The 12,839-nt window shown below is 43.3% G+C and overlaps 1 protein-coding gene and 1 long non-coding RNA gene across 19 annotated transcripts in view; one reads left to right on the top strand and one right to left on the bottom strand.

The window, feature by feature from the left end:
- ZNF536 (zinc finger protein 536) overlaps nt 1-9,163 on the bottom strand; it is a 348,301-nt gene extending 339,138 nt beyond the window's left edge. For 10 of the 18 annotated variants that reach the window (XM_033069425.2, XM_033069422.2, XM_033069428.2 and 7 more), the window contains exon 1: nt 8,310-8,476. The gene's annotated coding sequence lies outside the window, so the exon portion shown is untranslated. Of the gene's footprint in view, nt 1-124; nt 200-5,879; nt 6,272-7,430; nt 7,450-7,564; nt 7,585-8,309; nt 8,477-9,026 lie in introns of those variants that run through there. The other 8 variants (XM_033069426.2, XM_033069414.2, XM_033069427.2 and 5 more) reach the window with 6 other exon arrangements.
- LOC117001253 overlaps nt 8,557-12,839 on the top strand; it is a 33,833-nt gene continuing 29,550 nt past the window's right edge. The window contains exon 1 of the long non-coding RNA XR_004419002.1: nt 8,557-8,621. This is a non-coding gene — a long non-coding RNA (uncharacterized LOC117001253). The remainder of the gene's footprint in view (nt 8,622-12,839) is intronic.

Here is a 12,839-nt window from a genome sequence, read left to right on the forward strand (position 1 = left end):
AATTTTGGGTTGCCTATAATCTTTGCAATTCTTTTTAACTTGAAAAGTTGGATTCCTTTTGGTATGTGAAATGATGAAAGGAGAAGTTTGATCAGCAAACAGTGGAGTTGCACATTGTACTTACAGTGAAATTAAGAATCACATGAGTTTCACCAGGTAAGGAAGGGAAGTTTTATCCACTGACTCAGTCATACCCAGACTGAAATAACAAAAGCAGAATTGGATCTTAGAAATCACATCAAAACCAATAAAAGTTTTGCTAAACGTTATGCACTTCCCTGTGAGAAGAGAGATTCATAATTTTCTTCAAAATGCAAGATATATTCCAACAAAATGAAGGTAAAAGTTACTTGAGGCAGCAATTTCAAAATTAGTGCTGCTTTCCAACATTGAGTCAACCCTCAACATTCAATAACCTCAGAGGTCCCAGTATAGACTGAAACCCATAACAGTGTTCATGCAAACCTTGGAGAAATAAAAGTATTTAAAAAAAAAAAAAAAAAAAGAAAAAGAAAGAGAGAGAGAGCAGCTATACTTGAGTGGTTTTTTTCAAAATATGATATGATCTCATATTTTGATATGATTGAACTAGGGCACACACCTGTCGAAAATCCTTGGCCACTAGAGAAGAAATCAGTCTCTACTTCTCCTGTCAATGACAAACTAATGCCAGAGAAGAAAATTGTCATGTTGTTCCCTTGAGTAAAACTGTTATCAAAACTAAAATGTTGCACTATCCTATATTTTAAGATTTCTGTGGACCCCTGAAGAAACAAGATCTAGGGAACAAGTGTTAGGAAGCACACATGAAAATTAAGTGTAGCTCATCCATACAGAGCTATCAAAAGAAATGTTTGGGGAGGAACACCCAGCCCACCACGTTAGCTTTTGTTAATAGAAACCTGACTTCACACCTTGGGTGCTTTCTTCACCCAAACTCTCACATGCTCTTCCTCAAGAAACAAACCTAGGCTTCTCTTGAATTCATTTATCCTTCCCTTGCTGATAATTTATTCCATATGTCCTTTACATTAAGTTATTCTGTCTGAATTTCCTATTTGCCCACGTTTCTCTAAATTTTAGATTAAAAAGACCTATCTTCATCTATCTGTATCTAACACTGGTATTCCAATGATGAGATTGATGGTAACAATGTCTGCAAAATCTATGGAGGCCAACTTATGAGAGTGAAATAAAACAACATTAATACTGCATGCCACCATTCAGAAAAATAAATTTAATGCCAGGCTGGCAACCTAACACAGCTACAACATGGCTTACCAGGGCTGATTCCCAGATCAGCAGGGGCCAGGATGAAGGAAGAACAACACATAGCCCTGTTGTGACTGAGTAGACTGTGGTACTTAATAGCAACCCCTTTGTAGCATTGATGAGCTCAACAGGGCTCCCATCCTCCTCACAAAGAGCAACAGTGACCATGACAGAATATCCCAAAGGCATAAAAAAGGAGGAAAATATTCTAACAGCATTTATTGAAAAAAATAAAAATAAACACCTCAATGATATAAAGAAACTATAACAAAATTAACATAAAGGCTGAAGCAAGCTTATGATAAAGGGAAGAATCAGGACAGCCATGTACCCCTTTGCACCATGGCACCCTGACCCTCCTAAGGCTGATGACAAAGAACACTCCCCAGGACATCCCAGGCTGTCCCAAGGCAGAGCAGTGGCCACAGGTGTTCCCATAGTGGCCCCTACCACCAACCTCCCCTGCACCCCTCTTGGGAGTGGAAGGTCATACTTTCCTTTTTCTCTCCCTTTCTGGCTTTTCCTCTTCACAAAACTGAAACAGGGCCACATTTTCCCAAGCAGCCTTTCCCTGGCACTGTGGTACCTGCTTGGGATAACCCCTGCCTAATCCTCACCAGCTCCCACCCTCCTGGCAAGCACTCGCTCCCTCTGGGAGCCCGCGATTCCTGCAGCTGGGCACTTCACCGCTAATGCAAGAAAAATGAGCTGCTGCTCCCAAGAAGCTCTGTTGCTTGCCCCATGCCATGGGAATGAAGCCACCATCATTATTTTCAGGCACTGCTACCTGCAGATCTGTCTGCTAATGTCCTGCCAGGATCGGCAGTGCTGCTTTCTCCATAACACGACAAATACTTGTAAGGAATTACCTATTTCTGCTTTTAAGTTATGAGAGTCTCAAATACTGCAGTGCACAATGGAGGAAAGATCAGATACTGAGGCTCCTGTGGCTATTTTAGTTCTGTTTTCCTCATCTGTGTTTAAAAGACAGTCAGATTATAACAAAATTGTTTGTCTTTAATATAGTTCAACTTGACCCGATGAACCCATCTCTTTAGAAAACAATCTCACATGGAGTATTTAGATTAGGAACTGTAAAAAATAGTGACTTCAAAATACTTTCAAGGACCCGTCTTACAATTTTTAAAAAACACAGACAACTAGGCTAATTATAATTACTCCTCTATAATTCTTTTGCCTTTTTGATGCATCTGGTTATCTAGTGAGATGCACCTGAAAATTAGAGCAAATTTAAATTTAAGGGAAAGGTGCCAAATTCAGAATACAGGGAGAATCCTACCTCTGGAAGCATATTTAGTGACAGCTTTGGTACAGTTGGGCAGAGGCAACCCAAATTCTCCCTTGCTACCCTATTCCCCTGCCTCTTGCCTGATCTGGATCTCTGCTGCCCCTGAAAAGATGCTTCAAATCTCTCCCTCAGTGCTTGGCTTCGCTGCTTAACCTGCCAATACGAGTGAAAATGTCATAGCAGTTATTGTGATCCACTCCGATTTAGGCAGACGCTCCTCGGTTATTTCCCGTTAAACATCTATCGGATCATTACAATTTTCTGCTGTTTCTAGCCAAGGGCAGATTCTGATCAGTGGCTTGGTCCCAGAGAGTTCATACTCCGCATTTGGCCACACAACTGGAAGTTAGAACCACACAGCTGTACAGTAACCCTGAGATCAGCCAGTCAAGCATCAGAATTATTTTACTTTTACATATTTTCTTTCAATAGCTCATCCTTTTTTTCCTCTTCTACGAATATCTGTGCCTGGAGTTTCTTCACTAGAGAAATTTGGATTTCCATCTACAGTTGCCAGAAATATGTTTATTCATGTTTCTATAAAAGAAAGAGCATGTATTCCATTTTTTCATCTGTGCTGTCTTTCCCTGAATCCAAAGTGCTTGCAACTCAGGGAAATGCAAGGTATGAAAGAGAGAACAGAAAAATAGTTTTTCAAGATCATACTGTTTTTAGCATTTTGAAGAGCCAATATACATCTCTTCATGTATCTGAGAGAAATTCAGAGATTTAAATTTAGATTTGCTTACCATCTTATTAAAGTACACTAAATCAGAGTACTAAAAGTCTTTAATTGTCCACTCTCAATCTAGAAAAAACTCTATCTATGGCTTTAGTTCCCATTTTCATAAAATTCATATAAATCATGTCTTTTTTTTTTTTTCAGTCAAGGCACTCTAAAAACACCTGTGCAATTTAAAGTCAACTTTAAGCAAAAATCAACATTTGGAAAAATTACTTCTTACTGATTTTCCTACACTTGATGAAACTTGTGCTTCCCAGGGAATAAGCACAGCCCATTTTAATGGACTAGTGGATTTTCTACATCTGTTCTAATTCAAATCTCTTTGGTCACCTAAGGCTTCATGGTGGGTAAACAACCTAATGTGTCAGCTTTCTGTACTGAAGATCACAATTTCTGATCTCAGCACTGTCTTCATTGCTGCAAGCAAAACAGTGGTACTGATGTTGCAACTTACAGGCTACTCTCTTCTGATAATGAATGGGTTGGGTTATTGGCCTCTGGCATGGACAAAAATATGACAATCAGCCTCTTCATTATATAAAAGTCTACAGTGAAGACAGTGCCAGACAACTTGCTGAGTATTAGAGCTTAAATACGTTCAGAAGTCGAAAAGCTCACAGAACAATTCTTTTTTCTTCTTTTCCGTTAATAAAGACATAGCCAATTTATCAAAAGAATTTTAATACAGTGTTTCCAGCACTTGTATCTTCAGGAATCAGGAAAACACAGCTTTTGCCTGCAAATACTTCCTGTTCATTCCCTGCAAAAGTAACAGGGAGGCTGACCTTTCTTACATCTGTAGTTGTTAATTGTCATCATCGTAACAGCACATGAAAACAAAGTTTAAGTCACTGGCACTTTAAAAACCTCATCATACTAAATCTCATTTACCTGCAGGGATAGAAATTCAGAGTCAGGAGCAAAATCTGAAGATAGAGCAGACATGAGAAAGTGCACCCAGTCACAGGGTTTATCAACTGTACTGACTCTCATCTAGTGCATGTTCTGAAACAGCAATCGAATCTCTCAGTACTTGGTACCAAACTGGAAACATTCTCCTTCTACAGCATTCTGAAAACTTTAAACAACTCATTTATGATTCTTTTCTTATGAAGATTAACAGCACATCCACTAGAAGATTAATTGAAAATAAAATTTTAGAAAAAGGATAACAGAAAGGGTAAAACAGACCAGACTAGGACAAACAACTCAAGCTATTTACAAATATTTTTATAATGACTAGAAATCATAGAGCCCTCTCGAACTGTCTAACTTAAAAAACAATAACAAGAAGAAAAAAATAAAAACCGACCAAACAAAAAAAATACATCATCTGTTGACTGAACACAGGGCCTGATTTTCAAAGCTGCTGAGCACCCACAACTCCATCTGAAGTCAGTGGAAGTGATGAATGCTCAGCAGCCCTGCAAATCAGGCCCAAACTGTGCAGGGGTCTTCTAGCAGCCTAACAGAAGTGGTGTTTAGAGTAGGGGGTTTGTTGCAGAATTGAGGAGGTTCAAAGTAATCTGTCACAGAAGTGCTGCTACATTCATGAGTCGTAAAGCTAGCTGGCTCCCAGCTATGGGAAAAAAGTTAATTCATAGGGCTCATAGGGCTTGCATTTGTCAAGGAGCAGGACGTCAATGCTATCATTATCAGGCAAATCAGCCAGGCGTTTAATGGTAGAATCAGGAGACATTTGCTCTCCACTATCAGAATGACATCATAACTAAAGCAGCCTTGGGCGAGGGGGGAGAGCCGGGGCAAGGCTTGGGCTGCACGCAGACTTTGCGCTCCTGCCCGGCTCGCCCCACCGATGGCTGCTCCCCTTCCCCACCAGGCAACTTCCAGCCCTCAGCTGCCTTCCCTCCACAACTTTCCCTCGCAGCATCTGAAACACCAGCATCTGATTTTACAAAATACTTCTAAACCTGCCCGATCCAAAACTGCAATATTGCAAGCAAGCCACTCGGTTAGGAGGGGACGGGGTTTACACAGAAGCTACAAATTCACTCTAAAAATTGCTGGTATTTTTAATTACTTCAGTCATCTTCATCCTCCGACAAATGGGGGGGGGGGGGAGGGGGTATACACACATTAAAAAGCCAGTTGCCTCTCTGATTTAAGAAGTAACAGCTTAGATAACTTAGTCGATTTTTAAGCATACACAAACACATACACAAACAATCTTTGAATATTCTGACATATTTAGCGATGATCTATTCGATGACCAGAAAGGTAACAGCAATACACATTTCCCTTCCACAGTAGCCGTAATTATACAAGCCAAACAGCACAAATTACAAACTGCTAATCTATTTTCTTTAAAAATATCACTACAGGTACACAGGCATGGTACAAAAGCCTCACCTTGTATAACTGTGAGGGAAAAAGTTATGAAAGCAGACAGAAAACCTAAAACCCCTGAGGCTACAAAAAAATCCCGCTATTGAGAAATAACCCAAGAGACCACATAGGGAATGTACAGCTTTCAGAAGCACTTCTCATCTTATTTGCACTTAACCTATTGATGTACTTATGCAGGTCACTTACTTTTCGGATATGTTTGAACCCTTTATAATCATGCAGATCGCCGCGGTTTTCACTTGGGCTTTTGTTTTTTTGGTTTTGTTTGGGTTTTTGCAAACAAGTTTCATTTAAAAAAGATCCAATTATGCAAATCTGCTCCCGGATAGGTAGTGAATATTCAATATGATGGTGATACTGTAATAGTTCAATGCAACGCACTGTACTGGACAGATTTATGAGGCAACGTCACTACTACGCTCTGGTCCTCGCTGAAGCATCTTGAAGTTAATTAAAGCTGCAATGTCCACTTTTCCAGCCACCCTCCTCATTCAGGTTTACTATTTCAACATCAAACCACCGAGGGGGCCTCCCCCCTCTCTCCGTACATTTAAGCAGCCTTCCACAGTCAATGAACAATGAACAAAGATTTGAGCGATAGGAAGGGGGGACGAGAGAAAAAAAAAATCTCCAAAAAATCAAATCCGGTTTAAACAAGTAAAAATATAGTTTCTAATATTAAACTAGAAAAGAAAACATTCTTCTCCAAGCGAACGTGCAGAGGCGCTTAGCCAACCCCTTCAGAAAGGGTCTAAAAGCAGACAGTCCTTTTTATTTCGAGCAGTGAATGAGCCCAAACAAGGCTTCTAAACTTAATTATGACACTTAAAATAGTCTTTTTCCACAGAAGCGGGCGGCTAGCCGCCGCTATCTGTATCAGCCGGGCACATCAGCTCAGCAAACACGGCCCCTGTTGGATTTATTTTAAACTGCACGGGGGGGCGGGGGGCGGCGAGGGAATGCACAGCCCCGCGGAGCGCTCCCGCCGCGGGCGGCCGGGCAGCCGCGCCCCGCGCCCGCCCCTGCCCCGCGCCCGCGGAGCGCCGCGCCCGCACCGCACCGCACCGCACCGCCGCTGCCCGGCCCGGCCCGGCGGCCGCTCCAGCGCCAACGGAGCGATCTGACAAATCACGTCCCCGCCTCGACACTGTATCAGCCACGGCCACATCCGCCGCACGCACCCCGAAACAATGCCCGCCGCGCAGGCAGGCGGCGGCCGGAGCCCTCCCCGCCGCGCCCGCCCCGGGCGCCGGCACCCGCGGCCGGACCGTGCCCCCGGCCCCGCCGCCGCGCCGGGGCACGCCGGCAACTAACTTTTCGGATGGAGCCCGTGCGAGCCGCCCCGCGGGAGCCGCGGACCCTCCGATAAACAGCATAAATCTTCGCGACCTTTTATTTTGCGTTGAAGTTCACAGGCGGCAGCGCTCCCCCAACCCCTCTCTCTCTCTCACACACACACATACACACATATATATTAATTATTTGCAAAACTGCAACAGATGGGCGCATTAAAATCTGGATTCTTTCCTACACAGCATCAAAGAATCTCTCCTTCCTCCCCCCCTGCCGCTAATCCCGCCGCCGGCGCGGTGCCCCCCCGCCTCCCGCGCAGCCCCCGCGCCGCAGAGCGAGGCCGCTGCCCCGCGCAGGGAGCGGCGCCCCCGCGGCCCTCCGCGCACGGCAAGGTGATGCTCCCCCCTCCCCGCCGGGGATTGCCATTTAAGTTTCCTCCTTAACCTGTTACTTTCTCCGGGCGCTGACAAAAGCCCCGGCGGCGGGCTGGCAGGTGCCTCCCCGCTCCCCGCAGCGCCGCCGGGCGCGCTCCGCTCCCCCCGAAAGGGCTGAGACCTGGCCTGACATTTAGTGCCTACTTGAATGTCACAACGCTCCTCGCAGCATTATGCACGGCTCCTATTCATAAGAGGTCGATTAGAGCACAAAATGGCAGGTCTCTTAGGCACTTGAATCTCACAAGTTTGACACATGGTATGCATCAGCTAACTTTGATTAAAAAAAAAAAAAAAAAAAAAGAGGGGGGGAGTTTACAAATTACACTACGATTAGCTGGGATCCTAACGGGGGAGGGAGGGAGGAAAGGGGGGCCCGCGTTTAAAGTCACTTCAGCAAAGTTTGCTCCGCAGCAACCCTTTAAAACAAAAAGTTTCTGGGCAAGTTAAGGGCAGGGTCGGTGCGGGCTGGGGCCGGCGGGCGGGCGGCCCCTGGGCAGCGCCGCGGCCGCCGCCGGCACTCGCCTCCCCTCGCCTCGCCCGCCCGCTCCTTTTTTGTAAAGTAACGGTTTTAAAAGAAACGAGAGAGAAAGAGGAAAAACGTAGGGTTTTCTTCAGGCTAAGTTCTATAGCGCCATTCAATGGCTTCTCCGCTCCTTTCATTATTTTCTGCTTTTCCCCTGACAGCCCTGCTTGCAAACGTCACTGCTATGGATATTTAATTATACTGTATTTTTTTAATCACGGTGGAAAACGCAGGGCCCATTGCGATGATTAAAAAGAAATAAAAACCAAAAACATACTCCGGACTGACTTTGGAGCCTCTTTGATGGCTCACGGGAGCCTCCCGGATCCTCAAAAACCCCCTTTTTACCTTTGTCTTTCTTACCTTAAAATTTAAAGCAAAGCGTAGAAGAAACTCCCGCACGTAAACGGAGCGTTGTAAAAGATTGTGTTCAATGAATAATGAAGCATGTCCACATGATTGACTTGATCATTTTCTTGTGCGGAGGGGGAAAAGTGCGGCGCGGGGCTGCCGCGGCCGCCCGCTCCGGGTAGCCCTCCCAACTGCTTCCAGCACATCCCGAGCAAAGAGCGCTTTATTTTAATCTGTCTCTTTTCAGAATAACCCCCTTCATTGATACTGATCACCCAACATCACAAGACATCCCCATCTCTCAGCGTGGACTCCCCCTATCTGGTAGGTGAAATGCATTGTACCATTAAAAAAGCACTCCATTGTCGTCTTGGCATAATTCACAGCAACTAGATAGGTCTTGCGGCATTTAGCTTTGATGAGCCAAAAGCTGAACCCTTGATATAATAATCTACAAAGAATGGTCTGTGATCGTCCATTTTTTCTCCCTGTCTAGCAACTAAGAAACCATTTAACACGGCGCAGCTTGGTCGTGACCTTGAGCGCGTGTAAACACCCCGAGGAGCCCGCGCCGCTCCGCAGCCCCCCGGCCAGCGCCGCTGCCCGCGCCCCGCGCAGCCCCCGCGCCCGCGCAGCCCCCGCGCCCGCGCCCGCCGGCCCTGCCCGCGCCCCGCCAGCCCCGCCGAGCCCCCGGGGGCAGCGCCGGGCTCCACAAAGCGCCCTTCTTACCTGCTCCCGAAACTATGCAAAGTCTGTTTCTCCTAAAAAAAAAAAACTCCCGGGGAAACCTTGGCGGACAGGGGGACCGGAGCATCAGTCACCGCTCCGGCGTTTAAGAGAAGTAATCAGCGATAAAGTGACGTTGATCTGCACTGTAACCTTGTGGCGTATTTAATGTAAATAAGCCAGTTATGTTGCCAATCGCATGCATACAAACACATAAAGGTCCTCAGCGTTGCATTTTGATTCTTTCCATTAGAGCCGACTTTATTTACATACACTATTTAGGGGATCATGATAATTCTAAAACAATACTAGTGCCAAATGATTATGAAAATATGATTTTAATTAATCACGTAGTAGGCAAGGAAATTAGCATACGGTAATTAAACTTAGAGAAAAACGTCATGGAGGTTCTCTGCCTTATGGGTTCGGAATAATCATTAAACGATGGGTTTTCAGGACTTAATTATCAAACAAATAACTTTTTTAAAGCAACTTTACACGGTTTATCCGCAGGGCAACGATTTAGTAAATAATATATAACCAAGCAAACAAGGTGCAAATGTGACTGGTGAAATAGGTTGTGTTTCTACAAAGCAGAAGGGGGGGGGGGAGAAGCTGAATAATGCAATTATGGATTCTGTGTCCCATAGTTGACAAAAGCATGGTGCCTCAATAGACTCTTTGTTATGGGATTATATAATGATTGTGGTGTAATTATGGGAAAAAAGATTTAGTAATAATAAAAAGTATCAAAATACACCAATGAGCAGCTTGTTTTAAAGAAAAGGCTTGCATGTGACATTAGGGGCATGTTAATAACAAAAAACCAGGATCCGAAAGGGTTGACAAATAAAAAAGACTGTGATGCGCATGATTAAGAAGCGATGGAGACAGATTGATTATTCAAAATGCCGAGCCACAGGGACACTTAAAACATTGATTCAGGTAAGACTAGTTTCATCTTGACTGAAATGAGTTCCCTGAAGATGACTGGCATACATTTTAAATCAGTTTACTACATAAAAAGCATAACATCACAAGCTGAAACCTTCTAGTTAAAATAGGAATCCACGAGAAAAAAAAAAAAAGTTTATGTTTGTGGCAATTCCCAGAGGGACTATGGAATTGCAGAGGAAGGGGTATAGATTAATTAGCTCTTCCTAAACACTGGACTTAAACGTGCCCATCTTTTATAATCCCTAGCCTCTGTTTCTGAAGTCTGTGGTCCAATCCCACTTGTACAGGTTATGGGGGCGATATTAATAACCCTAAAGGTACAATAGGACTTTTTTTTCCCTAGAACTACAGTGCATAACTTTCTATAATAACTGAAAAATTAGTGACATTTTTCCAATTGGTATTTGAAATTAAGTTTATAAATAGTTGTTCAGAGCTATTCAACGTTTAAAAAAAAAAAAAAAAAAAGATTCCCATGCCTATACGAAAAAGTTTAGGAATTCACTCTGCATTTTCCAATTTGATGTGTCTGAAATTCTCTTTGAACAAATTCCAAAATACAAGTTTTTTCTATAGAAATTAGCATAGCAATCACATCAATAATATCACTATCTCTATGGGAATGATAACTGGAGCAGTGGGGGTGTTCTTTATTTCAATTCTTCGTGGATCAACTGATTATATTCTGTCTTCTTTTGAACTTGTTATTGTAAGTCAAGTGATTCTTTATAAGTGACAGCCCTGACAAAGAGACGAGGATGGGAAAGCAGGTCGAAAGGAAGTCGCCATATGGACTTTAAAAAAGGCACTTTTTAAACAAGATAATGGGGAAATGGATGTTGCCTTTTAACCCTGTCAAGGCTGAACATTATTAGCAGTCTCATAAAAGAATGAGCTATACCTTTTTTAAAAAATATCAGATTTCACCTTAGGATTTCCATGACCTAGGGCTACATAAAACAAACCACATAGGAGGGGATGGCATTTCAGAGGCAGGGGCCAAATCAAGTACCTGGAATCAGCAACAGACAGGAGATTTCAGAGTACTGCACAAAGAGTTACAGAAGAAATGAGAACTCAGGAAAACCCCATGGTTCTTTTTCCTGAGACAAAGATAAGAATATTGACTAGAGATAGGTGAAACAGCAACTGACAGCAGAGGAGCTTGAGACATCTAACTGGGATTTCCTGTTCCTCTGGAGTAAGTGCATGATGCTCATTTAGAAACAACAACTTGAGTGAAAACAAGCATGAACATGAGGGCTTTGACTCTGATCTTTGCAGAAATTCAAATATTTCTTCTCTTTCTGTTCTGGAGGGAAAAAGAATTTCCCTCCAGAAACTTTCAAGTGGACAAAGATTAAGAACCATCTCCCAGGAAACTGAGATTAGGTACTAAACCCTCACTGAGATGAGGGCAGAGCAGTAGTCCAACACTGGTGAATCATCAATCAAGTTTACTTTTTTTTTTCTTTTTTTTTTTTTAAAGTCTGTTGGATGGTCCAGTTGATCCTCTAGCTCAAATCTACAGGAAGAAAATGTCAAGCTCTTCTCAAAATCTAGAAGAGCAGGGCTACTACCTGCAGGTAGAGGTGCTGTCAAGGGAGGATTCTCTTACTGAGACTGATCAAACTGTCTTCAGCACCTCACAGACATCATTATTTGGGCTGGGATGGCCCAAGTGGACCATGAAGAGACACTGTAGATCCATGAACTCAGTGCATGCTGGACAAGAGATCTCCTCATTTTATTGACACAGTGACAGGCTCTAGCACCTAAGCAATGAATACTGGTTAGCTGGCATTCAGAAAATCTCAGATTTGAGCTCAGGGATAGTTTGCTCCAATATGTCTCTGAATTCAGAGTATTCTCAGGCACCACCAGCACTTCTGTAGATCCCCCCATATTCCTTCCTGTTTCTCCCCATTTTTCAGTGCTGTTCATTTATCCTTTTATTACATCCAGGAAAAGGTCTTTTCCCTTCAAAGACTTTATGTGCTCTCAACTGTCCTTAGCTGCTTCTCCATCTTCTTTGGTTGGTTGTATTCCTTTCTGTGCCTCCTCCATGAGTGGGCAGGAATACTCTGCCTCTTCAAAACAAGATAAAAGCTCTGTATACAGAGGACAGAGGGAAAGATCAGGAGATGTACATTGTGTGCCCTGCTCTGCAAGGCTCTTGCACTGCCTTAGAGCACAGTGGGCACCTTCTCAGGGAGGAAAAGCTATCAGCTACAGACTTGTCAAACTTTTAAAATGAAAGCTTAGTTCCAGGAAACATTATCTTTCACCATGATTTCTACCTTTGTGGAATGACAGCCTTCTGGAAGATCTCATTTCAGACAGATGGACATAAGAGGGGAGAATATCCCAAATCTCCTCAAGTTTGATGAGTCCAACAAAAGTCCAGGTCAGAGGAGTATTTTGAGACTTTGTACAGGAAAGCAAAAGACAGTAGCAAAAGACAACTGGTCATACAATGATTTACACAATGTGTGGGGGAGAAATATTAGCTTTATATATTTAAATAATTATAGGTTCTTTGCTTTATAAGGAAGGACCATGGAATAATCCTGCCTTTGTTCTTAAAAAGTGTGATCAGCATTTTCTTCCTAAAGAGAGGTGATAAGCAACTGGGCATTCTTTCAACAAAGGCTGAAGAAGCCCATTGAAAGCTTAATGCCTTTAGGAGGGGGTCTCTTCTCCAAGGAAGAACAGAACATCAGGTCTTTAATATTGATAAGGAAAGGCACATAAAAGAAATCATCCAATAGCAGGGACTTCAGATAAAGCATTTCAGAAAACTTGCACTAAATGTTTCAGCAAACTGTGGAACAGGTGGTGCGATCTACATGGCAGTCT

Source organism: Catharus ustulatus, chromosome 11, assembly GCF_009819885.2.
Source record: "Catharus ustulatus isolate bCatUst1 chromosome 11, bCatUst1.pri.v2, whole genome shotgun sequence".
Lineage (NCBI taxonomy): Eukaryota > Metazoa > Chordata > Aves > Passeriformes > Turdidae > Catharus > Catharus ustulatus.